Here is a 27,694-nt window from a genome sequence, read left to right on the forward strand (position 1 = left end):
AAAGACTGAGTGCAAGAAAAAAGGTCAGAGAGTGAAAAATTTTTTTTTACCATTTTGGAAGACTAAGATTATTTACAGGGCATATTTTTTTACTTTGTTTTGTACAGTTTTACATATAATTTGTGTTATTATGTAACGATTATGCTATTAAACATGTAAAAACAGTATTGCACAAGTCTAAAAACATCACTCTAGCTCCATGAGAAATGTTTATTTTAGCTCTACGCTCTATGACAGATAGAGGCCGGGGGGCATGAATCTCCTAAGAGATAGCTGTGTTGTTAGTTTTGACTGGCTCCATATGCTCAGTATCTCTAAAATCAAGCAGTCATACCAGCAAGCTAACATCCTCCAGTCTACTCATTGGCTAATTAAAAGGATGTTATCTCAAGACTACAAGCAGGCTGGTGGACAAACATTATTACTGAAGGGAAATCCACCTGCTGCTCGACATCCTATGACACAAGATACTTCTTCATTAACACTCTGTGGACATAACAGATTTTAACTTAATATTTTAAGAATATGGGCTGCACAGTGGCGCAGTTGGTAGAGCTGTTGCCTTGCAGCAAGAAGGTTCTGGGTTCGATTCCCGGCCTGGGGTCTTTCTGCATGGAGTTTGCATGTTCTCCCTGTGCATGCGTGGATTTTCTCCGGGTACTCCGGTTTCCTCCCACAGTCCAAAAACATGACTGTCAGGTTAATTGGTTTGTCTAAATTGTCCCTAGGTGTGTGTGTGTGTGTGCATGGTTGTGTGTCCTGTGTGTCTCTGTGTTGCCCTGCGACAGACTGGCGACCTGTCCAGGGTGTACCCCGCCTCTCGCCCGGAACGTTAGCTGGAGATGGGCACCAGCAACCCTCCCGACCCCACTGAGGGACAAGGGTGCAAGAAAATGGATGGATGGATGGATTTTAAGAATATGCTGAATGGCAAACAAGTTACTTTTTGTTTTACAAACAATGGCTTTATTTACAAGAATATTTTTGTTTACATTCCTGGATTATCTCTGAGTTTAAAGATGTTTCTTTTTTTTTCTTTTTTAATGTGTAGTTACTTGTGACATGACTTTCCAATTGTGCACTGATCTAAATTTGCAATTTTTATTGGTGAAATTCAATGCTCTGATTTAAAACTAGACTGCAAAGTCCCTTTGCTTAAACCCTGACAAGAATCTTTATCTGAATCATTAGGAAATATGTCTACTATCCCTAAAGGGCTTCACACTCATTCAGTCATTTACATGCTGGTGGTTGCAAGCTACACATTGTAGCCACAGTTGCCCTGGGGCAGTCTGACATAAGTGAGTCTGCCATCAGGCTTTCTGACCCCCACCAGGAGGCAAGGCGGATGAAGTGTCTTGCTCAAGGACACAACAACTAGAGATGGAGTGGGGCTTTGAATCGGCAACCACAGGACAAAGTCCTACCATCATTGCCATTTGAGTGATTCTGTTAAAAATGTGTTTTACCTGAAATGTTATTAGTTGAAATATAGCAAATTTGTCAGCAATTTAAATGGGACTATCTAAATAATAGGCAAAATATGTCAGATTCATTTTGATGTGGTGATGGTGACCCAGTTCACTTTCAACAGTCGGTTTAAGGGATGGAAATTATGCTGTTATTTCCTCATCAAAACATACCTGGAGTGTTGCTGAGATTCTTTCATGTGTGTTTGAGGGCTCCTTGAATCTTCCCTTGCAGCCATTGAGTGCTGCCTAAAGTCTTGCTCTCACAAAGCACCACCTATTTCCTCATAGCTCCTCCTGGGAGATGCAGCCTCCAGCCTCACTCAGCTCCACCAGATTAACGGCAGCAGCAAAAAGCAAGTTGGAAGGGTGCATCTGCTGAGCTTTATCAACTACTTCTCAGACCAGCGCTCTTAAGAATGGTTGTAAATGGTTTAATGGAGGATTGCTGTGATTGTCAGAGTGTCATAAAGAACAGGAGCTCCTTAAAGAGACATAGGGCGATTTCAATGCATCAAGTTGTTAAGTTGTCAAGTTTCTTTTAAGTTGTTTGACAACTTAAAGGGATTTTTTTATAATAACTGAATGTTACATAGTAATCTGATTGTGCCTTAAATGGCACTATATGCCTGGAAAGTACGTAAAACCATCCTTGGAAATAAGTTAAGATAAGTACTAATCAATTACCAACGGGGTCATATAAAGTAAATGTAGGTGTGCGTAAGAACACCATGCTCAGTTAGCAACAGTAATCTTTATAAAAGAGATAAAAGAAGTTTTGAAATGATATTAAATGTATGAAAGCATGTAAACAATAGTGTCCTAAAAATATCTTAATATTGGATCAACAATCAGCCTTTGCCCCATAGATGGATCAGCTGGGAATTTACCAGTTAGTCTGTTGTTATCTGAAGGGGAGACCCTTTTTAAACCGTTACAAATGAGATGTCAGTCTCATGCTAAACAGGCAAGTCTCTATGAGCTGATTCCTTCTCGCGGTGAATGATAATGACTCTAGTAGCAATGGTATAGTGAGGACCTCTAACAGGCTGTGTCGATCTAGATAAAGAGCCATCAGACAGTGGGAGGAGAGCTGAACTAATCCTGTAGAAATGGGATGGGCCTCGTGGTTATGCTAATGTATGGTATGCGGACCTTAGAGGCTTCAGTAGAAGCAAAGAGTTGACATGTCCTACAAAAAATCTTGTCAGTCAGTCAATTAGTTAGTTGGTGAGCAGTTTCTCTGAGAACAAAATTCTCATTTCATACACATTAACTAATTGTCAGACAAATGCATTTGTTAGTAAAAGTGAACTGGGAATTTCATCCTGCATTTCTTCTGATCATTCTTTGTGAATATTGATAAGCATAGTCATGTACTTTTTGTTCATTTAATAGTCCAGTGTCTATGAAAAGCTGGTATCCCCTTTTTTTTCCATCCAATGTTTTTCAAATTAAACTTTTACTTTAAAAAGTTAAGTTTTATAATTCCCAGTGACATTTTGTGTTGGCCGTTGATCTAACTTTGCTCCTCAGACATCTTTTTTGAACCCTAGAGAGTATTTTTTTTTTCCCAGTTGCATATGGTTCCGTAAATGTGACTTCAACTTTGCCAAACTTCAGTTCATACAAGTACACCACCAATCCACAGAAAAGAGGCCCAAATCCTTGACTATGCATGGGTTTTTACAGAGCCCAAAGAAGTTGTGTACTTAAAGGAGAATGCCCCTTTCTGAAGGGCCAATTCAGTAGTGTCTAAACTCTTCTATTCAGTAGGCAGCGAGCCTAGAGTACTCTGACCATCTCAGAGTTCATCAGCTTATGTGTGCGAGTACACCATGAAAGAGGGGACTTCTTCGGCTTGTGAAGAGGTGTGGTATGTTTGCAAGTGGGGTTGATGAGGGCTGTGAAGTGGGGACAACACCAGATCTATCGATACCCCTTTGAAAGCTGCACCCCCACCTTCAGAGTTCACTCAGCTCGCCACATAATCCCCCCTAACCACCTCACTTCAATCCCTGCCTGCGAAGTAAACCACCAAAGCCCTCCCATCCTTTCACGCACAATCTGTTTTTCTTTTCTCCTTTTTTTGAACCTCATGTTGTTTACAAGGCAGTGGCAACATAAAAGCCCATTTGTACTTCTCTCTTTATCCATATCCTCTCCAGTATAAAAACTATTTCATCACTTTTTTTTTGTTCCTCTGTCCGACCCTGCACCCACCGTTCCTTTTCTCTGTCTCATCCTCCCTGACCTCCACCTACTCTCTTCAAATCTGTGAATACAGTCTCCCAAATGAGACAATTTGCCTCAGCAAAATGAACCACGAGCTAAAGACGAGGAAATTCGGTTTGTTTTCCACCCACCTGCCCTTTACAAAATCAGCGTCATCTCTGGATCTACCCATTTAGAAGTGGTACTTTAATTTTCCAATTGATAACAGTAAAATAAGTGATTCACACTGAAGCCACAGCTGCTAGAAACAAAACTCATGTATGGGAAAAAAAAAAGATGGACACAGTCAATGGTGGTTTTTGAAGCTCAGGCAAATAAACTGCAATTTTACATTAATCTTCAATTAATATTACCTTCATATTTAGGAATATCATTGACCACATTCAGTAACTAAACATATTTTAATATTTGAAGAAGAAGGATTTGAAAGAAAACCATTGATTGTAGGGCACAAATAAAAAAAAAAGCATAAAATGAATTATTTATAACTGAGGAAAGCACAAATTGTTGGTAAATTACTCTTGCTTGTTGAACATTTTATGAAAAATAGAGCAGAAAACTTAAAACTATGAATAAATTAGTGGGAGCAGTGTAACACTAACGCTTAAACAGCCACACTCCTTTCATAGAAATCAGTTTAATGTAAAATGAAAAAAGAAAATCATACAGAATAAAACAAACTTCTTTTGTTTCTACCATTATCTGAAACACAGTTATTTACTTATTGGACAGGTGGGCATGTGCTTCTGTGGATAAGTGTCTGTTTGGATCTGCTTCAGCAGTTCACCAGCAACATGAATTTATCATCATCCATCAATATTTAAGGTAACCCGGTAAGCCTTCCGGGCTACCTGCATCTCATCTGCACAAAGAAAAGATAAACATAGTTTCTCTCAGGCTCTTATGTTCACTTATTGCCTAGTTGTATTTTTTTTCTTTAAACAACATCTTTGCCAACATTCCTCTTGCTCCGACTTTAATTGTTCAATATTGAGGTGTGGCCAACATGAACTGAATGACTTTGTTCACCGCTTCACCGCTATTGGCAAACAACCTTGGACAGGAAGATTGCAATTCCAGAACAGCACAGATAGTTGCCGTCATCGTTCACAACTCCTTCTGTTCGCTGATTGGCCCGGTTGAAATTTGACTGCAGAAATCAAGCACAATGGGAGAAATCCCAGATGGAGCACTGAAGGGAGATGAGGATCTAGAATTACGTAGGAAGAAAAAGGCCAAACTAATCCAAAATTGGATGAAAAGTATACTTTTAAAGAAAGTTTCATTTGCTATTTTGAGGGGACAAAAAATAAATATGCAAATTATGTGGACAATTGTGCTAAAGGAAGTGATGTTGGTGGTATAAATAAGAACTCTTCATAAATCACGAAGTTCTTTCCTTTTATGAATTGTCACATCAGATTTTATTGTAAAGTTTCAGTCCTTCTTTATAAATTAAAGTATTCTGGGTAGTTAACCTTATGAAAAAAGGTGGGGAGAAATAATTAAACTGAAAATTAAAAGTAAAGTTATAACTTTTAGAGGGAGACATTAGAATAATCCTTTCAAGGCATCACATTCTTGTGACTTTCTAAAAGCACTTTTTCAAAGCATTGCTGGTTAAGCCAGCAGCAGGGTAGTTTATGAAACAAACAAGAGCATTTTTCCCAATTTCATCGTCCTGAAACTGTTTCCGTTACTCAGAATCTCTTGACCCACTTACTCTGCTCTTCTAACTCACACTAAAACCATTGATTCATTCATCATTTTGCTTCTGGGTTTTCTCCTTTATGGACAATGGCTTTTAACTTTTAGATCTATATCCTGAATGATTTTACTAAAGAGTAGTTGCATTTTTTATCTCCCATTGTCAGAATGTGCTCAAGCTTACGGGGGTTGAGAGGTCAGAATTCATTAAAACTAATACTGAACGCCGAGGATTAAACTTCTGACAACGCTTTGATCTCACATAAAGGAGGTCAATGTGGAGCTCTAACTTTCTGGTCTGGAGTGTGGAAATATCTGACAAAACCGAAGCGAGAAGGTTGAGAGCTTTATAAACTTCATAGGGAGCCAAATGAATCCAACTGTATTTTTTAAATCATTTCTAGACTTTACACTGAATGGTGGGATTGTTCAGTTCTCATATTAGATATGTTTTGTGTTTACACTTTGAATTGCTTTGTTGCTGAAAATGTGCTACATAAATAAAATTACTTTTCCTTACCTTGCAAACATGGTTTGTCAGGTTTGCATATAGCAATATGAAATAACTGTCCAAACTCTTTAACCCCCGTGCAAAAATCTGCAAGTTAAAATACTCATGGGTCAGAAAATATGTTGGCTTTTATATATCAATGGCAGGAATGGCAATTTACTGTGCAAGTCAAAACACGTTGGAAAAATCTATTTAATTTAATGGTCTTTCCTCTATTTGAGAGGAAAGACCATGAACTCCAAATACAGAGGAGCTACAGAAACAACATGACAAACATTGGTGAAGATCATAAATGTCACAGGTTCCTGTGTGACTATTAGGTTTATTGAAGTGTATTTTACTTTGTTTCTGAAACTTCTGTTTTGTATGGCCTCTGTCTGCTGTTACCAATGCACAAACTGTTCATAACTAAAATATAAAGTCAAATGTTTTAATTTGTTCTTCAGCCATTACGCTACCTTACGTGAATGTCGTCAAAAACAGCTTCCCAACTGAGCTTTACTAACTTTTCTAGTATCTCGCTAATCAGCGTTTTAATGGTGACTTTTAAATTCTGAGATAATTGAGTAATTTGATCGTATTTTTGGATGCCCTTTCACCTCAATCACTCTTGTTACACCCATATCTGACAAATTGGATTACACAAAAAAGTTTTTACAAGATCATAGTTATTATGACACAGTGTAACATAAAAATGATAAACCTGCGGGCATACTCATGTACCATTAAAGAACAATGTGCCTGGTTTCACTTTTAAGGAAAAAGCCTGCATGCAAGTTTATATAGGACACTCACTGACCGCAGGCTCTGTTACCCTTTGTGTAAAGACGTCCTCTTACATATACGTCCTGCAGAAAGAAAAGGGGGATATTATCGTGTGAACCCCCTTGGTAAGGTATCAATACTACTGAGCTTGTCACAGTTGAGTGAGAAAGGCTGTTTCCTGAGAGAAGCAGCACATATCCATCTTTCAATCTCTGATTACAGCAGTGATAGTAAGTGCTCTCTTTGCACGAATGCCAAGTCAATGCTGTGAGAGAATCAAAAAAGCATTCAGTACTACTAAAAGAGGAAAAGCAGGAGAAAAGAGAAGCTTAGAGCATCCCTTTTTGTGAAAATATGTGAGGAAATGGGTCCAGCTGTCCAATTAAGCTCCAACCCAAATACACATGCCAAGGAAGGAACCCTTGGCCCTGCTTTCAGTAGCCAATGTATCACGCCACATTAGTCGGGCACCAGGCCCTGCCAAGGCATCAAAGACAACAACACATCAACTGCTCTCCAAGTCTAAATTCTAGTCTATTCACCCTTTCCTCTCTACCCCCTATCCCTGTTTCTCATCCAAAGCTTGTGCTATTCTGGTTGGGTGCATCCTTATACTTCACAGATATGTAGAACCTTAAGTGACTCCTAAAAAACCCTAAAACACATTTTGTAATAATGCTGACTTCATTCAAGCTCACAGATATAAAAACAATCTTCCAATCCAAACGACTTTTTTTTTTTTTTAGCTTTTGCCCAGTTGGTCTCCATGTCAACTGACCCATACTGTCAGTAATTGCAATAAAGAGCATGCAACTTGCCATCACCAATCAAAACACAGTGTTTCTTTTATGTCTTCATCCAACTGGGTTACACTGTTTAGGGTATTGCATTTTGGCAGACTGAGTCAATCAGGGATTTTTTTTCTGCAGCATGATTAAATTATTGTTAATTGGGGTTTCTTTCTTTCTTTCTTTTTCAAAGGAACCCGACTGGTTCAACTTTCTTGTTTACTGAGCTCCAGCATAAAATGTTTAGGTACATTCAGTTTAAATGAGACAGGGCTGCAGTCCAGTTAGAGGTGAGTGATCTGTTTTGGAGCACATCTCCTACAGTTACTGAAATGTAAGCTTGAAAAATGAGCATCGTGCCACTAAATTCACTGGTTTCAATGAGAACTAATTATCAGTCCATTTCATCCCAATGTTTAATTTTAGTGAAAGGATAAATGGATGGATAGATGGATTGTGGGTATCAAAGATAAACTTTTTTTTAACATTTATAAATGTTTGTAAATGTCCTTTTCTAAGAACCTATTGCAAATACTGATGAACATAAGCCACCCAGATGAGCAGTAAAGCTTATCTGCAGAAGTACACAGGAGGCTGTGAAAGAAAACATGAAATATACTGTACTGTTTAGTCCGTCTAAAATAAAATGCTCTGATGATTCTTAAATACCTGATTATCAGTCAACATTCTGTAAAGGCAGATAAGGCAGTAGATTACATGTTAATTGGTGCAACAGACATGTCAATTCATCATCTCTTAATTAGTTTTACCTTCATTAATTTTATCTTAATTACTATGCACTAAAATTAATTATATATTTTTTATAATTATTATAGCTCTGTGACTAAATTAGCAGCAGTATCATTTTGTGTCTTGGATAAATTTGCTAAATTTTTGCTAAATAAGCACTGTATAATTTAATTAAAAATTACCATTCAAAGTCATGGTCATGACATTACTTTTGTCCAGAATAATAGTTCAAACTAACAGCACTCACCTGCCATAAGTCCCTTTGCATTAGAACACGTCTCAGTCAGTCCAAGTCCGTGATTTGAAGTGTCCACTTTAAGGTCAGCTGTGTAAAACACCTGCCAGATCTCCTGTTCCTTCAGAGCCAATGTTTGCAAACAGAATCATCCAGCGCGGCAGCGGGTTAGCATGTGTAAACTAGCAGATCACCCTTCTGTTTCAGCAGCATGCAGATTTAGAGTTGGAAGTTTTGAGTGGTTGAGATAAAAGGAGAGACCATAGGAGTTTAAAAGTGTGCGCATCTTGACTGGTGAAAAGTGTTTTTAGCTACATGGATGAAACAGACGAAAGATGGGGAAGAAACAGAGGGAGACATTGTTATGCTCCATGTAAACTATTATATAAGCAAATCATTAGACAATGCTGCAAAAAGAACTTGTCCCCTAATACATATCTTCAGGGATTTTTCTCATAGTCAAATATTTCAGATCATTAATATTGTACCAACAGGCAAAGAAAAGCTAACAAAATACAAATTGCTGTTTTCCAATCACACTTTCATGTATTAAAATTTTATGAAAACCAACCTCCCCCAAAGTCAAAAGTAGCTTCCCAATAAAACCTTACAATTGTCTGCTTCACTAAAGACCTTAGGCATTATGAATCCTTTCAGACTGATAGATATTTGTGATTGTTTAAGAATTTCTTTAGATTTGTGTTGTTTTTTAAGATCTTAGTCTATTTATTTAAGTACAAAAATTGAAACATACAAAAATGCAAACTGCACAAAAATTTGACATTTTGTTTGTTTTAATACAGTGAAACAAAATCGCATATTTTGATATTAATGTAGCATCCATACAATATATTAACCCCAAATTATTCTTTGGGAGTTGTTTTGTCTAGAAACTTGCCAGCAAAGAGTCGTTACATGTTCGGGCAAAGATTGCTTCACTGGTATAAAAACTGTTTCCACTTCATCAGTACAAATCTAAGCTAATATTTTTGATGGCAGAAATCCATATTGTGGGTGTAAGGTCTCCAAAAGACACACTGTATCATTTTAGGTTGCAGTATTTGTATCGGGCATCGTTAGCACATTTGTGGTGTCTTGCCGCTTGCTGATCCTAACTGTGTGTGTGAACAAAATGAAATGAGAGTCATGCCAAACCATGCCACCATTATTTACCAAAGCAAAATAAACTAGGGTTCACAAAGAGTTGTACACTCAGAAAAAATGGCATAAAAAGAAAGCCATTGGTTAGTACATTTGTGCTGTCTTACAGCTTGCTGACCTTCTGTGTGAAAAAAGTGATTAAAAAAATCTTTAAATGTGAGTTCTCAAGAAAAGGAATATATTTGATTTATGCTAATGTCTCATGCCTAAAAGGGTCTTCTCTGAGTATCTGCCAGCACATTTTAAGTTTTCTTGTCTCAAATTATTTTGCGAGTTTAGACATTCACATACCGGTCTGTTTATCTGTATATGAATCTATTTGCATTTCAGAGTGGATGGCTGAATGTGTAATCTGTGCTAAGTGGACAGTACGGCTAAAACCTATTTATCAATTCAACCTATTAATCAAACTAATACAAATTATTAATAACCATGAAATCAAATTCTTACTACAATAATGGACATTTTTGGTCTCTTTGTACTGTGTTGAAAAATATTTAGAGAATAAAACTTATTCCTGTTTATCCTTTGATAAATATTTTCATATCACCTACTTTCCCACATCTATATAACTTTGTGTAATTTTGGTTCAGTTTCTCTCAGTGACTTTTGTTAAGCACTGTCATCCGGTCCCTGCCACCATTAAAGAGCCAGCGCCAAAAGAAAGTAGTACCCATTGCCTTTTCCAAGTGACCTGCAGCAGACTGAATAGGTGTTGGAGCAGGACAGCTGACTGTCTCTCCAGCTGACAGAGAGAGGAAGCTGGTAAAACACTGGAGCAAAAAGGCTTGTTGGTTCCAAGAAAGTAAACAGCCATGTCTGACTGGCGAGGAAATCTTTTCAGGTTTGTCCCTCCCGGTCTTGGTGATGAAAGCTGGCAGATTAGGATTCATTCTGAAAATAGTTTACTTTTCTTCTTTTCTTTTCCCTTCTCAGATTAACCATAGATAGAATAGGAATTAAGGCACATTTAATGGATAAATAAGCGTTCAGTCTAATTTGTAGCAGTATTTACTATTAGTATCTGGCTTTTATATTTCTTTGTTTGAATTGTTGCTTACTTCATTAAATCATCGGCAAATAGGTTTTTCTGTTATAAAATAATAATTGGCCACATTTACTAAAAGGTTTTTTCTATAATCTATGATTTTAACTGAGGTGAAATCATTCATATTTCTGAATAGTTCATCATTTTGGCAAATAAACCAAATCTTCATAATTTCTTATTTTGTGATGATATTGTTTTATGAAAGGGAACAAATTCATCCTGCAAAGAGATTTTTGATAGATTATCACACTGATGTATGTATATGCTATATGCACATATTTTAGTGTAACACAGGTTATCAACACTTCTGCTACATTCGAGCAATAAACTCCTCCATATGTTTGTGGCTCAAAATTCGTGTTTACATGCTTATACGCCTGTTCCCTGCAAATACTGTAACCTAAACAGATGATCACTAATGATTTTACGAATACTGTAATAAATCACCTTAAACCTCAACCAGAATGCGATAATTACAGAATTACTACGTTTCAAATGTGGCTCCTCGGATTATCACAGCATCTCTTACTTAATCATAAAAGCTTTTTCTTTTTAACTCTTTACATCCTCAAGGACTAGTTAGGGATGATTAAAAACTTCCCATGCGAAATACCCAATAACTTTTCTGGTAACTATGCACATGTTGTACACAATCAAGAATATATGGAATGTTTTCTCCAGTGCAGCTGAAATTGTCAAATGTCTGTATTTGTTACACAGCCCATTAACACAAAGTGTAATTGGAGTGTTTTTTTTTTTTTGTTTTGTTTTTTATTAGGGATGTTAATAGTCAGACTCCTTACTCTGAACACAGTTAAGTATCACGAGGATTCCCTAGGAATAGCTGAATTTAGTGAGACTTTAACAGATAGACTGTCGATTCCGCAGTGGGAATTAGGAGAAATAATGCTGAATCATTTTTCCCATAGGTAAAATTATGCATTAAACCACAAAGATACAGTCAATAAAGCCAAATTCATCCGTGAATCTTTCATGGAGTCTGTGGAACAGACTGTGTGTTCCAAACACCACAGGACGTGCAAAAGGCAACAGAACCACATGGTTCAGAGAGTGAACCATGTGGTTCCCCACTGGCAAAGATTTATAGCCTTCTCAAACTCTACACCCACATAGTAGAAGAGAAGGCCTGGCTAACATTCAAAATATAACAGGGCAGCAAATTCTTCCTTTTCAGTTATCCAACAATATGGCTGTTTCCTGTAAGAGCTCATTCGGAAAACATATTAATCCATGGATGTACGGAGTTTTAATCTGAAAATGTACCGTGTAAAAATGGAGTTCAGGAGACATTTATAAAATTATTGTGATTTTAGCTTCATCTGCACCACCATCCACTTACTCAGGAACAACTTAATGCACTCATGGCATTACACGGATATGGCATTTCAAAGACTAAGAACAAACTCCAATTGTGACTTTTTAAAGACTCAGATTTCTCTGCAGACATTAATAGTTGGGCAATAGACATAATTATGAATTGGAAAAAATACTATGTGAATTTATGTGGCAGGATCCTTTTGCTGTCATTATGCTTCAAGGTTAGATTGAGTGAGAGTGACCAGATGACAATGCAAACCTTTGTCAGTGGTGTTTAATATTAATAATGAAGGCATGGAGATACAAGCGTCCATTGACAAACGAAGCCTGTTTTCATCATTCAACACCTTATAATGGAGCAGTGGCAGAGTAACGAATATCCGTTGTAGAAGAGCAGAAAGAAAATAGCTATTGTTGAGATAATGGCGTAAGACGTCCCACTTAAGGTTTACTGCAAGCCATGTACAGGACACAGCAAATATATGGAAAAAGGTGCCATGAGACCAGAACTGAGTCCTCTGGTGTAATTACAAAACACTGTGTGCAGTGGAACATCACCCAATGCACATGCAATAAAGCTTAGATGCGAAAGCATTATGCTGAGGGAATGGCAAAAAAGTTAAAACTTCTAGATGGGAAAATTTGGTAGAGTCTTGCTCCAAAATGTGGTTTTAGAAAGTGGTAACTGAGTAGGCCTGAATGCAAATGCACAACAAACATTTCACTTTTTTATTTGTGAATATGTTTGTAAACTATGTTTTTTTTCCTCCAGGTTCCACATGTTGACTTGGAATCTATCTATTGGATTGAACAACTTATTCTGTTTTTAAGAATGTTGAGAGTCCTTTTTTTAAAAAAATGGCATTATTTGTGGCGGGAGCAGTGTGGTAAGAATGGGTAACTTAAATTTAAAAGCACTATTTTAATCAAGATGAAATTGGTTGCAATAACTCCACTAAAAAGTTACCTTTAAGGCACACAGACCCGCTACAGATGAGGCTTGAGACAATCTCACAATTCAATAAGTTTATTTATTACACCATTGTTTTAGTTTAATCAAAAATACTAGTTTAAAACCACAAGTAATAAGTAATAAGCTTGATTGAAAGAGATGAAGCCTGCCTTACCTAGTGTGTAGCACCAACAAACGCCGAGGTCTGAACCGGAAAGAAAACAACGTGATGTCAACCAGGTGAGGGAGGGCCCTTTATATACAGGCAGCCGACAGATTACAGGGCATACTGCCACACACACATATATATGAAATGAAGTAAATTGAATTTGGTTTTTCAAATAAAATCTCAATATAATACGTTGTAGTTCGGGGTTACAATATAACATAAAGCACATTTGAAAGGCACAGTAGAATAGCTTCCCAAAGGATCAGATTCATATTCATAATGCGGTCCTTTAGTTTGTGTTAACATTGACCAGTAAACATAATATTTGCTTTTAAAAACTACTTCTAAGGCCTCTGTAGTCAAAACAGATCTGATGTACTGTAGGAGTCTACAAAAATATTTTAATGTTTGTCTATAATTGTATTATTCTTATTACTTCACAACATTAATATTTTTACTGGAATGATTGGAAGCTCTACATGCCCCAACAGTGGTTAAAATCATTTGTCAAATAGTTGGAATTGCAACTTGGTTATTGCATCCAAGGTTTTGCATGAAGTGTATGTGAAAAGTGAGTGGACGGCGAGGTGGGCGTCTGGAACTGGTTTCTGTGCCAAGCTGGGCTCACTAGGGTCATAAAGTTATCTAGCGTCACCACAGAAACGTTGGACAGCTGTCAGCACATTGAATGAAATACCACAGCCACGCAGCATTTAATTTTAATAGTGTTCCCTGTCCCTAGCACAGTCTGCTGCTGTGTTGCCGGTTTCATGTCTGTGCATGTACACAGATGTACGCAAGTTTCAGGTTTTGGTTGGCTAACACTAAGCACTTTTGTTCTAAGTACCAACCACTGCCCATTTGCGATGTCTTGCTCTAATGAGGACAAAGTCAAAAAGACTGGTCCAGCTCACTAAGATTTCACCAAAAAATACCGGATGAAAAAGCTTTGTCTTACAAATTTTCCATTACAGTAATTTCATAAGGAAAGGAGGCGAGAGATAAATTGTTCCTATGAAAAGATTTTTCCACTGCTATTGCCTTATTGCCTTAATTGTGTTTTATTACATATTTGTTAAAACCATGTTGTGTAATATGAGACAGATAATTAAAGACTGAGCTCCTCTACCTCCTCCCTGTGCAAATATTGCCAGGAGCAAAAATGCACTGCTCATCAGGACCAGAAAGAAGATCTTAGTGCTGTCAGTCATCCTTGTGTACTCGCTGCTAAATGTTCTAATGGCAGAGAAACAACTTACCATTTCAGGAAAACTCCTTATCTGCAGTCATCGGTGGCCATCCTAGCTAGCCTGAACATTCATGGCAGGCTATGCTGTGGTGAACCAACTTTATTGTAGCAGAGAGAAAGGCAGAGGTTGTAAGCAACGTGTGCACAAGGGTGATTCACAGCACCCAGACTTCTTCCCCTCAAACTGATTGGTTGTTTCTGATGGAGCAGTGTATTTGTAATTTTTATAAATGTCACATACTTCTGCTTTGATCTTCATGCAAGATGTTGCACAGACACTTAGGTTTGAACATAGACATTATGCATTTGTTCAGGTATGTATCAACACCATATTTGGTAGCATACACAATTTACTATTGTTATATATGGCAGTTAGTCAGAGCCCTGCCTACGGCTCTGATGTATGTGAATGCAATAAACCACTCAGACCTTTAGCATTAACGATGGAGGCAACAGTGGTAGGAGTTTGTCCTGTAACTGGTTTGTTCCCAGTTCTGGATTCAGCCCCTTTGTCTTTGTAATTGTGTCAAGAGTATTTTCAATCTCTAATTAAGTTTTTGTGCAAATTCACTAACATGGCTAGCTTCAAAAATATTTTTGGAATATTAAGATTTTTTTGTACAAAGAAAATCAATTGTCATATATAAGCACCATGACAAATTTTCCAGGCATAACTCAAAGCGCAGCTTTGTCACAGATTTAAAATGTAAGTGTAGCTTTTAATTATACGTCTTAGACCTAGGTGTGAATTTTTGCAAAAAGGGAAAAGAAAACTATACCATTACACATCAGAAATTTACAGCAGATATCTGATCAAATGTCTATCAAATAGTAAGTAAGTGTGTGTCTTGCTGAGTAGTGAGTGGAACCATATGTAAGGCATTAGAGTTTAGCTGCATGAAAATACATACCAGACTTTCAAATCTGACCTGTCCGGTGTCTCTATTTATTATTTCAACCTAAAGCGGAAATGTTTGGTAACTGAATCTGCACTACATGAACAACTGTGTAAACTGTAGGTGACTGTAGAAGAGGAGTAGCTATAGATCGGTGTGCTTAAGAGCTCTGCAAGTAATTATGGGAGAAAAGAGAGTCAGTGTCAATCTGTAGGTAGACTTAATAACAGTGCCTTGCAAAACTGTTTATACCTCCTTAACTTTTACCATTTTTAACTTTTACCAGAGAGACAAAATGTAAATGTATTATGAATCCAAAAAAAATGATACATACACACAAAGTCAACATTATTGAAAGACCTTTTGCTAGATAACTTATTGATGATGTGGCTCATGACACATTTTAATTCAATTCCAGTCAATAAAGTGTGGACACAGCTGACAAAAAAATACTAGCAGGTTTTACAGCTCAGCGCTCTGCAGGTATTTCTCTTTAGGACAGAGAGTCACACAGCTCCTTTAGACTAGCCAGCAGCAATTAGCAGATATCTGGTAGGACTGTGCATCTGCTGAGCCTGTTATATGAGCTACATCTCATCACATGTAAACTCCATCCAGACAGACCCATGGCTGGGACGCTACTTGTTCTAAGGCAACAGTGCTACTAACTGTGCCACTCAGCATGATCAGTAAACATAAAATCTAAATAATTTTCATCTCCCCTGTTTTGGTTTTGCATTGTGTTGTTAATTTTACTGCACTTGTTTCTTGTTTGCCTATGGTTTATACTGACAGCATTAGGCTAGCATAGCAACTTGGATTAGATTATGTTACCAAAAAATCGAAATGTTGAAAGCCAACATGGAGAACACCAGAAGAAAATAAGGCTGTTTGATGAAGTGAATGAAAAACTGAACGTTACAGCAGCAATATTTTCTTAACATCCACTGAAGGTTTTGGACTTAAGAGTGAATGTGTAATACTCCAGTAAATCTTTGCACATGGGCCTTTCAACTTTCAACATATGTTTCAGGTTAAAGATAATTCCCAAAGCAGCAGTTGAATTTCTTTACTGAAAACAAAATGTTTAAGTTGAATTTGAAGCATCTTTCTGTGTTGGGTTTTCTATAGATTAGTCTCACATTTATTTCTTAACATTCTTCAACCTTTGGCATAAAAGTTTTATTATTTTAGTCCCTTTCTAAGAAAATAAATTTTCGACAGTTATAAGAACATTTACATGCAGATACAAACACATGAGCTTCTTTCTGGTCAGGCAGAATTTTCAGCTAGCCATTTGTCTGTGATAAGACTAAATATGTTGTCAGGCTTTTCAGGACAATAACTGTAGTGTCCGGTTCTGTTGTGACCTTTCACACACTCCCTACCAGCATGGAGAAAACATTCACAGCTCCATAGGGGGGCCAGCCAATTGCACTGTGACCTTGTTTATGCATCCTGTTGAAGCGCTTTGTTTCTGTCCTTTTAAGACTTTCAAGATATTGCTGGAAATAGACAGTAGTGTAAAACATTAGTACATCTTAACAATTGTTTAATTCATTTTTAAGAAATATTCACGTAAATATGTTAATTTCTTTCTTTATCTTCACATTTGCTTTGTACTGTGAGCTAGTTTGAACACATATCCAATTGTTATTTTTAATTAGGTCATTTTATAGCACAGTCAGGTAACTATGTTACCATCAGTTGTTATAAATATGCTACATATATGAAATATGACTTAAAATAAATTTGACATTGCAGTTTGCCTTGAAATTGGGTGTCTATTTCTTTAAGAAGCTCGAGCCTTCTCTTTCCAACTCTCCGCCTTCAGCACATCATCATAACATTTCTCCATTAAGCATTTAATTTTTTTACCAGCGTTGCACTGACAAGGAGCTCATATGATGGACTCGGCAGATGCCCAGTGGGGAAGGGGCGCTCTTTGAGACAGAAACTCGGTTTGGAGACAGCAGCTCCAAGTAGGAGCTGCGTGGAAAAGGCAGCGCCCGGTGAAACCAAGCATTTTGTACACCTGAATGGCTGCTATCGGAAATTAAAGGATTTCTGAGTAATCAAAGTAACACTCCAAGTATGTTTTTGGATGAGGGAATCACATTAACATCAAGTAGAGCTAAAATAAAAGCTCAATAATTTTACATAATACTATCTCTTTAATACCTATTAGTGAGAAATAACTGAAACTGAAAGCTGTTTGACTATTATTTGGTACTTTTATTTGGTAATGAGAAGATTTTATACTATTTTTGAGAATTAAGGGGAGCCAGGGCATCAATTTACTGTGTGGTCTGAAAGCCAATACTCCTTTTATGAGATGCTACGTGCCAACAGACTTTTCAGATTACTTGACATGGGTATCTTAGCGTGACTAATAAAGCACAAGCACACGCTAACACCCAGTTAGACATGTTGCCCAATGTCTGTCACAGGTATAGAAAAAGGGCCTAGTTGTGGTCTTGAGATAGTAAGCACTACAACTTTTGTCTTCAAAATTACAGAGGGTGAGAAATAGAAGTACAGACTAAGCAATCATTTAATTTTTTTAAATATTATCCTACTATAATGGAGCCAAAGGCCACAAAAACAGTCACCTTTGTGTTACTCAGATGGAAGATGAAGTCAGGGATCAAACATAAACACAAATTTTATTTTGTTTGTTCTGTTATGTTGTGAAGCAAAAAGTTGGTTTCGACTGTAGTAAAACAAAAAAGGTGAAAAGTCATTGCTGTGCAGTTTGTGGTGTACAGTAATGCAAAACAGTGTATGTGATTATGAAAAGATTTATTTTTAGATCAGGCAGCTGTGGCTCTGATAGTTGAAAAAAACAAAACTGTTGAAACCAACCCACTAGATTACTCCAGTTAAACGGCAACCATGTTGAAACCAATAACAGCTACATTTCTATCCAGCTGTGATGAAATACCTAATGAAATTTTATTTACATCAAAATGAGTAATTACTTCTTACCAGGCAACTGCAGAAAACCTTTAAGAAGGATGAAAATGATACAAAACGCCTTTTGTTTTAGGAGCATCAATAATTTTCATTATAGCCACAGAAACCAGGATTGTTTTACCTCAGTCAGCTTTTTATGTGTCAAAATAGTGCTGAGATAGAGAGATACTGCTGCATTGCTCTCACTTACCATAAATCACGTAAAGTACAATTAAAAACCATTCATGGAATAGCAAGTGGGGGCTTCAGACTCAGTTTGAAACTCAAGTATCTGCCAACGACATGCAGACGCAGGTCCTCTTCAGTCGTAGAAACAAAATCCCACGGACTGGGTGCCAAACTCTTTAAACACTTTTATTAGTCATCTTATAACTGACAAAGCAAAAAGAAAAAAAGGCTCTCAGGCACAATAGCTGATGTTCTGTGACGTCTACACCACTAATTCCACACTCCTTGCATTGTTTCGGTGATACATCAATGGCCCAATACAACCTACAACATTGTTTCGTGAACTGCAAGATTAATTGTATAAATATGTGGTCCACATATACATCACAGGGCATCATATTCCTTTAATTTAAGGGAATTTTCTTGGGTGCAAGTGCTTAGGGCCTAACAACGTGACTGTCACAAGGCTAGGGTAGATTTCCTTTGGTGATGTTTCCTTTTTTTTAATATCTCATATCTGTGCTTGTATTGACTTTTCCTTTGTTTGTTTTAGATGCTATCTTTCTGTAAATTATATAATAATGCAAAATATCTTACATTATTAAAGCCCACAATGATACTATGAAGTAGATAGCCTCCAGCAGCACCCTAGAAAGCAGTGCCACATTTTCTTCTTAAGGTAATCCTAATCTTTATTTATAGTGAATGTAAGTTCTTTCAACACTGACATCAAATAGTGCTCACTCCCAAAACTGAATCATGGATACGTCTGTAAACAACCCTCATGTCTAATTCAGAGAGGTAAAAATTCAAGAGATTACCAGCGAGTTATTTAGTTTTTAATTATGTGCATTTGTGCATAGCAGAGTGCCTGTGACTGCTCCCCAGAAACAAGCTTATCACTGACGCTAATAATAGTCCCATCTGTATTACCGCTAGCTGGGGGGAGATGGGAAGGAGTCAGCAAGGAGGCAAAGTGGGGAAGTGACACTTTGTCTTTTGGGAGATTATGAGCAGACACAGGAACCTTCGTCCTTCAGTGAACATCTCTTTTGCTTGGCATACACACATGACTTGGCCACTGACCCCGAACAAGCTCTCAATGACAAGAACACACTTGCTTTTCACGACAAGCTGCTTCTATACATTACGTTTCAAATATGCACCACTTGACTGTTTTGGATCTAACCTCCATTTTGAAATGTAATAAATAATGATCTGTGCTTAAGACATCTGTCATCACAGGGTGCAATGTAATAAATTGCCGGAGACCGGTGGCAAAGATGAAGAGCAGGAGGTGGAGAAGAAGTGTAAGAGTATAGACACATGAGAGGAGGAGACAGGAGGAGGAGGAGGAGATGGGATAATCATTGGGATGTAAGATTCCTGCAGTGCTGAGGGGGTTTTCTTGACTTTAGATTCCTGAAGACCGCAGGCTGTTATTGCTGATTAGAAGCCTGACTTGGCTAAACGGTAGTTTTGTAGCTTTGACATACTACTGTGCCCCTGTTGACTCAGATGTTGGAGGTGTGAGTTTGAAAATGGATAGATAGATGGACACAGGAGTTCCACTAACAACATAGTGTGATTTATGCTCATCACTTGTCAACCACACATGAACATACAAGCACTCTTCTCATGTCAGGTAACAGGTTGGGATCCTGAGCTGCTGCCTTTGCTACAGAAACCGTCAGCTTCATCAATGTCCCTGGCTCAAATAAGGTAAACAGGCCTGCATAGTCTGTATAATCATATGATGACAGGAAATGGACCAGGAAATAGACTGAATGTAAGGGTCTTTGTTTAAATATAGAAACTAGAGACATGAATGCCTAATATTGAGTAACTATTCAAATGTGGGGCAGCAGCACTACTGGTGATGATATCTTATCATATATCATTTGAAATAATTGGATAATTGTAGTAATTGGTTTTGCTCCGTTTGTTTAAGCTTGTCGCTCCAAATTGGGTTGAGCTCTTTTTTATGCCAATAGACTGCAGAAAAAGACAAACCAGGACATTTAAGGTTTAGGTCTGAGAAAAACTTAAATTGATTCAAATTGAGATAAGAATTAACTGCAAGTTTTTAAAGTAGCTTTAAATAACTTGACTGTTGTGAAAATAATATTTTGCAACTTATATGGATTCATGAAAAGACAAGTAGATTTAATGCAACAGTGACATTAGACAGGTCAAACCTGGTGCTTATTATCAAAATGTTGCCTGTAATTAATGTTTGCTTAAATTCTACCCTAACCCAGTGAAATTCTTAATATCACAAAATGTTTAGAGAGTTCATCATACCCTTCACTTTCAGATAAGCTATTGTGACCAGCAGGTGGAGATCTTTTTAAAAATTACAAGATGCACCCGAACACAGACTGAACAGTGCATACTATTTTATTAAACAATTTCCTTAAAACATTTCCCTTTAAAAACGAGGCTTCAGGCCCACTACTCGGTTCCTGGAACAAAAGGGAACACATAAAGTAAGGACGGACAAGTTCAATTATTCCAAAATAAAACAAAACATGCAAAAGAAATTAGTAAATCAAACCAAAAAGAAAACAAATTAGTAACTTCCATAACACACAAATAAAAACTGAAAAGAACACTTCAAACAAAGGAACAAATCGTTGTCATCCAGTTCCAAATGCCCTTCGATGGGGCCAGAGGAGTAATGCCCCGCCCACACAGCCGGCCCAATCCTCAACAGGTTTAGTTGAGAGCGGCCAAAACAATGGCAAGACAAGACAGCAGAGCGTCCAAAGGTCCAAACACAATCAGGTGCCTGAAACAGAAAACCAATTAACGGTGGACCCAGATAAAAGAAATCAAAAGCTAAATAGCATGTAGCTTACCCAGGGGTGGAAACACAGCCTAACCCGGGAGGAAGCGGGTCAGCAGGTGAGGACCAGATGGAAGCCGCACGCCACAGCAACCTGCAGCCGGCAACAGAGTAACACTGCAAAACGCACGATAGGTGTAACACCCAAAAACTAACCATGATCTCAGCACCCCTCGCAACTCTGATAGGGATAAACGTGTATGGTGATGGATTAATGAGGGAATAGTTTAGATTTTCATTAGCCTGACTATTTAGTTAACTATTTGCAGTACACAACTGTTAAATTGAAATGGCTTTTCTATCTAATCCTCTGGCTGACTTCTTCACATAAGACATCACCCCAATTTTTGTTCATCCTATAATGCTACATTTTTGTCCTAAAAAGAACTCATGAAGCTTCACCAACCTAAGCCTAGAATCCATTTTTACAATGTATGAGAGGTATCTGTCCAAGACAAAGAAAATCAACATTTTGAAATAAGGCAAAACATAGAATACAGAATTAGGCTAGATTGGGCTATATATCAGCATGTGAGATGCAGTACCAGGTGGCTAATAGGTGCTAAGGGTGAGTCATGTGGCAAGACAAAGCACATTACTGCATAACCCATAACATTAACGTTCCACTGCCATTACAGAAATAATGACATGCTGTTTGGTGCCTAACAACATATAACCCTCTCATCTGCATAATAGTACCAGCCTTACAAATCATACAGCAGAGTAATACCTCTCTGTAATCCATCTTTCCTTATTTTCCCTCATCTGAACAATCTAACAGTTACAGACATGAGAGAATAACCATTACCATACACTTTGCATAAACAAAGCCAGTTTGAAGTGGGGAGATTTTTCCTCTTGGATCCCTCTAGGATTATACGCAGTAGTTTGATGTTTATGTTGGGCATCTATATCATGTACATTTATCCTACAGGATGAATATACATGTGCACTTTAAATAATAAAAAGTACTTGCTGGCAGCTTAGTGATGTTTTTCCCAGTAATAAGGTCAAAGACTGTGCCAAAAAAAATCCCAGATTTAGACAGAATTGTAAGACAGGGATAAATTTGCTGAACGAGACGTAATAAGCTTAATTTCATTGGTAATTCAAAAATCCAAGTAAATGTCAAGACGTTAATACACCCAGCAGGAGAGAATTAAATCAGGTCAAAATACCTAAATAACTCAAGGTACTGAAAATAACAAATTCTAGGAAAAAGGCATCTAGAACTGAGGATGCCATACTATATATTAATATAATCACGACTTTTATATCGTCATCTTTCTCTTTTCTTTTTATTCAGCAGCATTCACCCAGACACGCACACACACACGCACACCCCCATCCCCCCCACACACACACGCGCGCACACACAATATTAAATGGAAATCTGAACCACCATAAAATTCAAAGCAGGTTAAATATGACCTCCATGTCTCATGTGGAATATATGGCCTTCTCATTCATTCACATATTTCACTATTAAGTATTGCAGAAAGAGCCATAAAGTGGCAGTGAGTGCAGTCATCTGTCACTGGCAGAAGGTGACGTAGGTTGAATATCCTTCTGTTCTGATGATAACTGTGCCCTTCATGCTTGCCAGACTTGGTGGCTGGTGTACCTGTTACCAGGCTGGCACTTTGAGAGAGGAAGAAATATTGTACCTTGCATAGTTGCAGTGGGAGTTTGCAAGTCCCTATGCTGGATAACAGGAATGTTGCATGAGGCAACATGACAACCCACATGCACATGGGGTTCGGAAACGCATCAGTGACCGCGCCATATCGGTTGGTTTTCTAAAACATAAAGTAAAGACAAGCAGCAGCGATAAGACAGACGCACAATAAAGACACTACATACATATAAAAGTTCATAGTTTCTAAAACCTAACATAAACAATATTCATAATAGGTTTCCATGTGCCTGGTGATGATTAAGAAAAGTAATTAGTCTGCAATGGATGTGGAATGAGTTCATTAAGACAAATGCTTGGAAATGGGTCTTATCACCATGTGAGAGGCATTGGCAGCTTGTCCTTCGTGAAAGCACAGAATCATCCATCAGACAAGTCTGTTTTGAAAGCGAAGGAAGCTCTGTGATGACCTTCTACGATCGCCAGGCTGTGGACTCTGCCATTATGAATGAATAATGAAGTAAATTATGAGTTGAAGAGCTCTGGAAGTTATGTTTCAGTTACAGGTATAAAAAATAGACCCTTCAGGCTGGACCTTTTGTTCTTTGATTAGCATTCATTTTCTCAACTATAAATGGGCCTGGATCTGTAAAGCCTTTTTCTTCCTATTTATCTTTACAACACGAAACTGAAACTGACAGCGCTGGAAAATGCCAATTCTCACAGCTTTTGCAAAGCCATGCTGTCATGCCAGAATTAAGTAGAAATTGCATTTTAACATACGTGTGATGGAAGTCTATAAATGTCTTCAAATTGTGGCTAGTTGGGTCCCTAAAGATCTGTATATACAGTTTCTACAATTAGTCTGACTATGTTTGTATTCAGGTTGCCATTTTCCATTAGTTTTTCCGGGTAAACACTGGCCAGATTTAGTCTTTTGTAACATGTTTGTGAACTTAGACTGGCACCTGGGGACTTTAACATCCCTCGGTTTCAATAAAACTGTTGTGTTTGGAACTCATCCATGTGCAAAAACAGAGTGGACTGTTGTGTGCATGTGTTATTACATAACAACAACTAATTCTCTTTCCAAAACAGCCAGCGTGGCCCTCATTAAAGTGATGAACTGAGATAAATATGCAGGCATGTCTTAAAAAACTTCTCAAGAGGAAATGAATATTGCAAAACTACACTTATTTAGCAGAGACATGTTGACAAGCCTATGCTTTTTCACTGCTCTTAGCAGGATCAAGTCAAAACCCATGTTGCTGCAGCTGTTAGAGTGACAAACATTTTAACTAAGCTTTTCATCCCCCAACAGTGGCAACTCACTCCCTTTAACATCTGAAAGAAATAGTTAGAACCTACCACCATTTACAATGTTATAGTTTAGTAATGAGCTGCATATACTATAAAACTATTCCTGAAAGTGAAGTTGTATTTCCTGAGAGGTTTAGAGTCTTAGCAAAAGGGTACATTTGAACTGGTAAGTGAAGATAGTTTCTGTTCTCTTTAAATGTTAACTGTAATATGTGCATGTGGGATAAAAAAAAATGGTTAGTAGATTTTAAGTATTTAGGTAAAAGATTGACAATCATTCCGATCAGCCTGTGTCTTGCATAATTTGGGGAAAATGTTTTCTAAATCAGATTAGGGCTGTTTGTGCCACAGAAGTGCAAAACAAAGATGTGGTAAAGATATGCGACCAAATGGAAAACCAGATTAAAAGGCAAAAGGTCAACAAGGTGCGGCATCAAACTACTGAAAGGCATATCCATTTCATGGATATTCTCACTCCGTTTCCCACTTAGATCTGCAGATGCCAGAAGCAACATGAGACACACACACTGAAATACTTTTACTGCTGGACATTAGGGTTAACATTAGAGTGTCTATCTTCATCTGGCATATTTACAGCTAAACTATAAGACATTATTTCCACCTTAATATGGGGAGTGCACGAAGCATGTGAAATTAAAAGTATAATTTGTGCGATGACTGAGTATTAAGTGTTTACTGCAGATCACATGAATCACACTGTGACTCTTCATAACATTCCCCAGCTACAGTTTCAAATGTGGATCAACAAGAAGAATCTTTCATCAGCATTCAGAAGGTTAGTGAGAGACCCATCTCACATGTTCCTCACAAGTTTGCATTTGTCATATTTACAGGTTATTCAACATAAAATAATAATAACAATAATTATTATTATTATTATTGTTAATATGGTTTAATGATTCATAAAATAGGCTGCACAGTAGCGCAGTTGGTAGAGCTGTTGCCTTGCAGCAAGAAGGTTCTGGGTTCGATTCCCGGCCTGGGGTCTTTCTGCATGGAGTCTGCATGTTCTCCCTGTGCATGTGTGGGTTTTCTCCAGGTACTCCGGTTTCCTCCCACAGTCCAAAAACATGACTATCAGGTTAATTGGCCTCTCCAAATTGCCCCTAGGTATGAGTGTGTGTGTGCATGGTTGTGTGTCCTGTATGTCTCTGTGTTGCCCTGTGACAGACTGACGACCTATCCAGGGTGAACCCGCCTCTCGCCCAAAACGTTAGCTGGAGATAGGCAACAGCACCCCTCCCGACCCCACTAAGGGTCTTACTAAGGGTGTAAGAAAATGGATGGATGGATGGATGGATGGATGGATGGATGGATGGATGGATGGATGGATGGATGGATGGATGGATGGATGGATTCATAAAATAGGGTCTACAATGCTAAAATAAACAAATAAATACATAATATCCACACTTGAGGGGCAGTCCAGCCTTTTGTCACTTCAGCTTTGGGACTGGCTAACATGGACAATGTCCGCCTCTGTTTCTGTGTCCTTGAGCAAGACACTTCACCTGCCTTGTCTACTGCTGGTGGTCAGAGTACCTGATGGTGCCGGTGCATGGCAGCAGTGTCTTTATCTGTGTGCCCCAGGGCAGCTGTGGCTACTATCCGGTAGTTTGCTACATTCAGCCTGTGAACGTCAAGACCACTTCCTCTGAGGCCAAGGCCAATGCCAAGCTGGTTTCTTACCTTGTTTGACCCTTGGGAGTTTTCCTAGACCAAAGTTCTGGTCAGGGATTTGAGCACCTAATTATTTAGAGAAGATAATTGGACTGCACCACCAGCTCTTGCTGAAGAAGGGGGTTCATTTTCTTTAATCAAAGTAGCTTCTAAGTCGTTTTATAAATACAAGTTTTGGGTTAAAATTAAACCCCAATTTTTATATTAATTCATGTGATTCCTCCAGCTTTTAAACTTAGTCCATTAGATGCTTGCTTCCAGCAAAATAAATTAGTGCTTTTGGTTAAATCAATAAATTTTTTGTGGAAAGTTTTAGTTCAGAAAATATTCTAGTGATTTGTTGCACAAAAGAGCATGACCTCAATATAAAACAGAGCTGTTGTCCAAGTAGTCTGCCTTTAGTTCAGATGTTGCCTCATTGTGAAACAAAAAAACACAACACACAGGACCCAAAAAACATTTGGTAACCAAAATGTGTATGCCAAGCAGAGATTACAGATGAACAATCCAAATATTTACAGAGTTCTACGTGGTGTCGACACGATCTTCTTCAACTTTTTCTGACCTTGATCTTAATAATTGTATATTTTTGGGAAAGCAATATAAAATCTTGGTTTCAGGATCTCACAAATTGATTTTTAGATATGTCCAAATATTGAGTTCAGGAACTGATTATTTGGAGCCAATGAGAGGTTTTCAGACTTTTAATCATCACTAATACAAATCTAAATCTAACACAATCCCTGGAGCTGTGTTTCCTAAAACAACAGGCTCCTAAAAATTGCCTCTTTTCTGTGTTTTTACCAGGGCTGAAATTGGCCTGACTATATTAGAGCTAAGGAACAAAGTACGTATTCATGTTTGTCACTCAAAACCAACAAGAATCAAATAAAGATACATGACAAGTAGTTTGGCAGAGCTATATTCTCTACTCCACCAGACTACCTGGAAGCTGTAAGTTATTGATATGTTAAAAAAAATAAATAGGAAAAATGTGTGTTCATGTGAAAAATCCTGTTTGAAATTTGAGTACTTTCTTTACACCCATGCTAGGAAAATATCTGAAATTCCTTTCTGGACCACATATTTCTGGAAAATATCCATGTTTACTCAGTTCATTAACTTTCATGGCACTAGATGTGGTTTGGGGTTTCTACAATAAAGGGCAGACGCAGGACAGCCACATAGGTTATTGTTTATTATGTTCAATAACAGTTTTCTCTACCCTCTACTGCCACCATTTACTTCTTGAATTTCAATAACATCAGACTGACTGTTACCTAATTTTGGAAGAAAGCAATGCTTATGATTCTGCTTTTTTTTCCAGATTATGACATATATGCTATAGAAAACACCACTTTGAGTATTGCAACAGGAAAAACCAAAACGCACCAGAAAAATGTCAAAAGTTTTCATAGTTCATTTGAGCAAAGCTGGATGTAAAACACACTTAGAATAAATTAAACTACCTCTAAACATATTCTTGAGTAATGCTAGGCCTCCTTTCATGACAGTAGCGCTGCATCAAATCTACTTCTTGGAAGTGAAACATGTCAGTGCAGCTCCTTTCCCAGTTCTGTTTAAAGTGCAACTTACTGGAGAGGCAGAATATTTTCAGAAGCAACACTTTTTTGTTATGATTGAACAAAATACTGCATTTTTTAACACCTCTTGCATAAAAAGTAGTTGGTGGGGGAACACGACGGGTTTAGATATTGTTCCCTTTTACCAAAGACTTGTTTTCACATCTGCAGTGCTGTGTCTGGTTACAT

The 27,694-nt window shown here is 37.7% G+C and overlaps 2 long non-coding RNA genes across 2 annotated transcripts in view; one reads left to right on the forward strand and one right to left on the reverse strand.

Annotated features, from left to right (window-relative positions):
• LOC145551993 (uncharacterized) overlaps positions 1–27,694 on the forward strand; it is a 112,861-nt gene that overhangs the window by 40,565 nt on the left and 44,602 nt on the right. The window lies entirely within an intron of this gene.
• LOC145551991 (uncharacterized) lies at positions 20,800–26,833 on the reverse strand. Its single transcript, XR_014087902.1, has 2 exons — positions 21,279–26,833; positions 20,800–21,208 (listed from the first exon to the last, which is right to left on the reverse strand). It is a non-coding gene; the product is annotated as an uncharacterized LOC145551991 (long non-coding RNA).

Source organism: Poecilia reticulata, chromosome 6 (assembly GCF_904066995.2).
Source record: "Poecilia reticulata chromosome 6, P_reticulata-male-v2, whole genome shotgun sequence".
Taxonomy (NCBI): domain Eukaryota; kingdom Metazoa; phylum Chordata; class Actinopteri; order Cyprinodontiformes; family Poeciliidae; genus Poecilia; species Poecilia reticulata.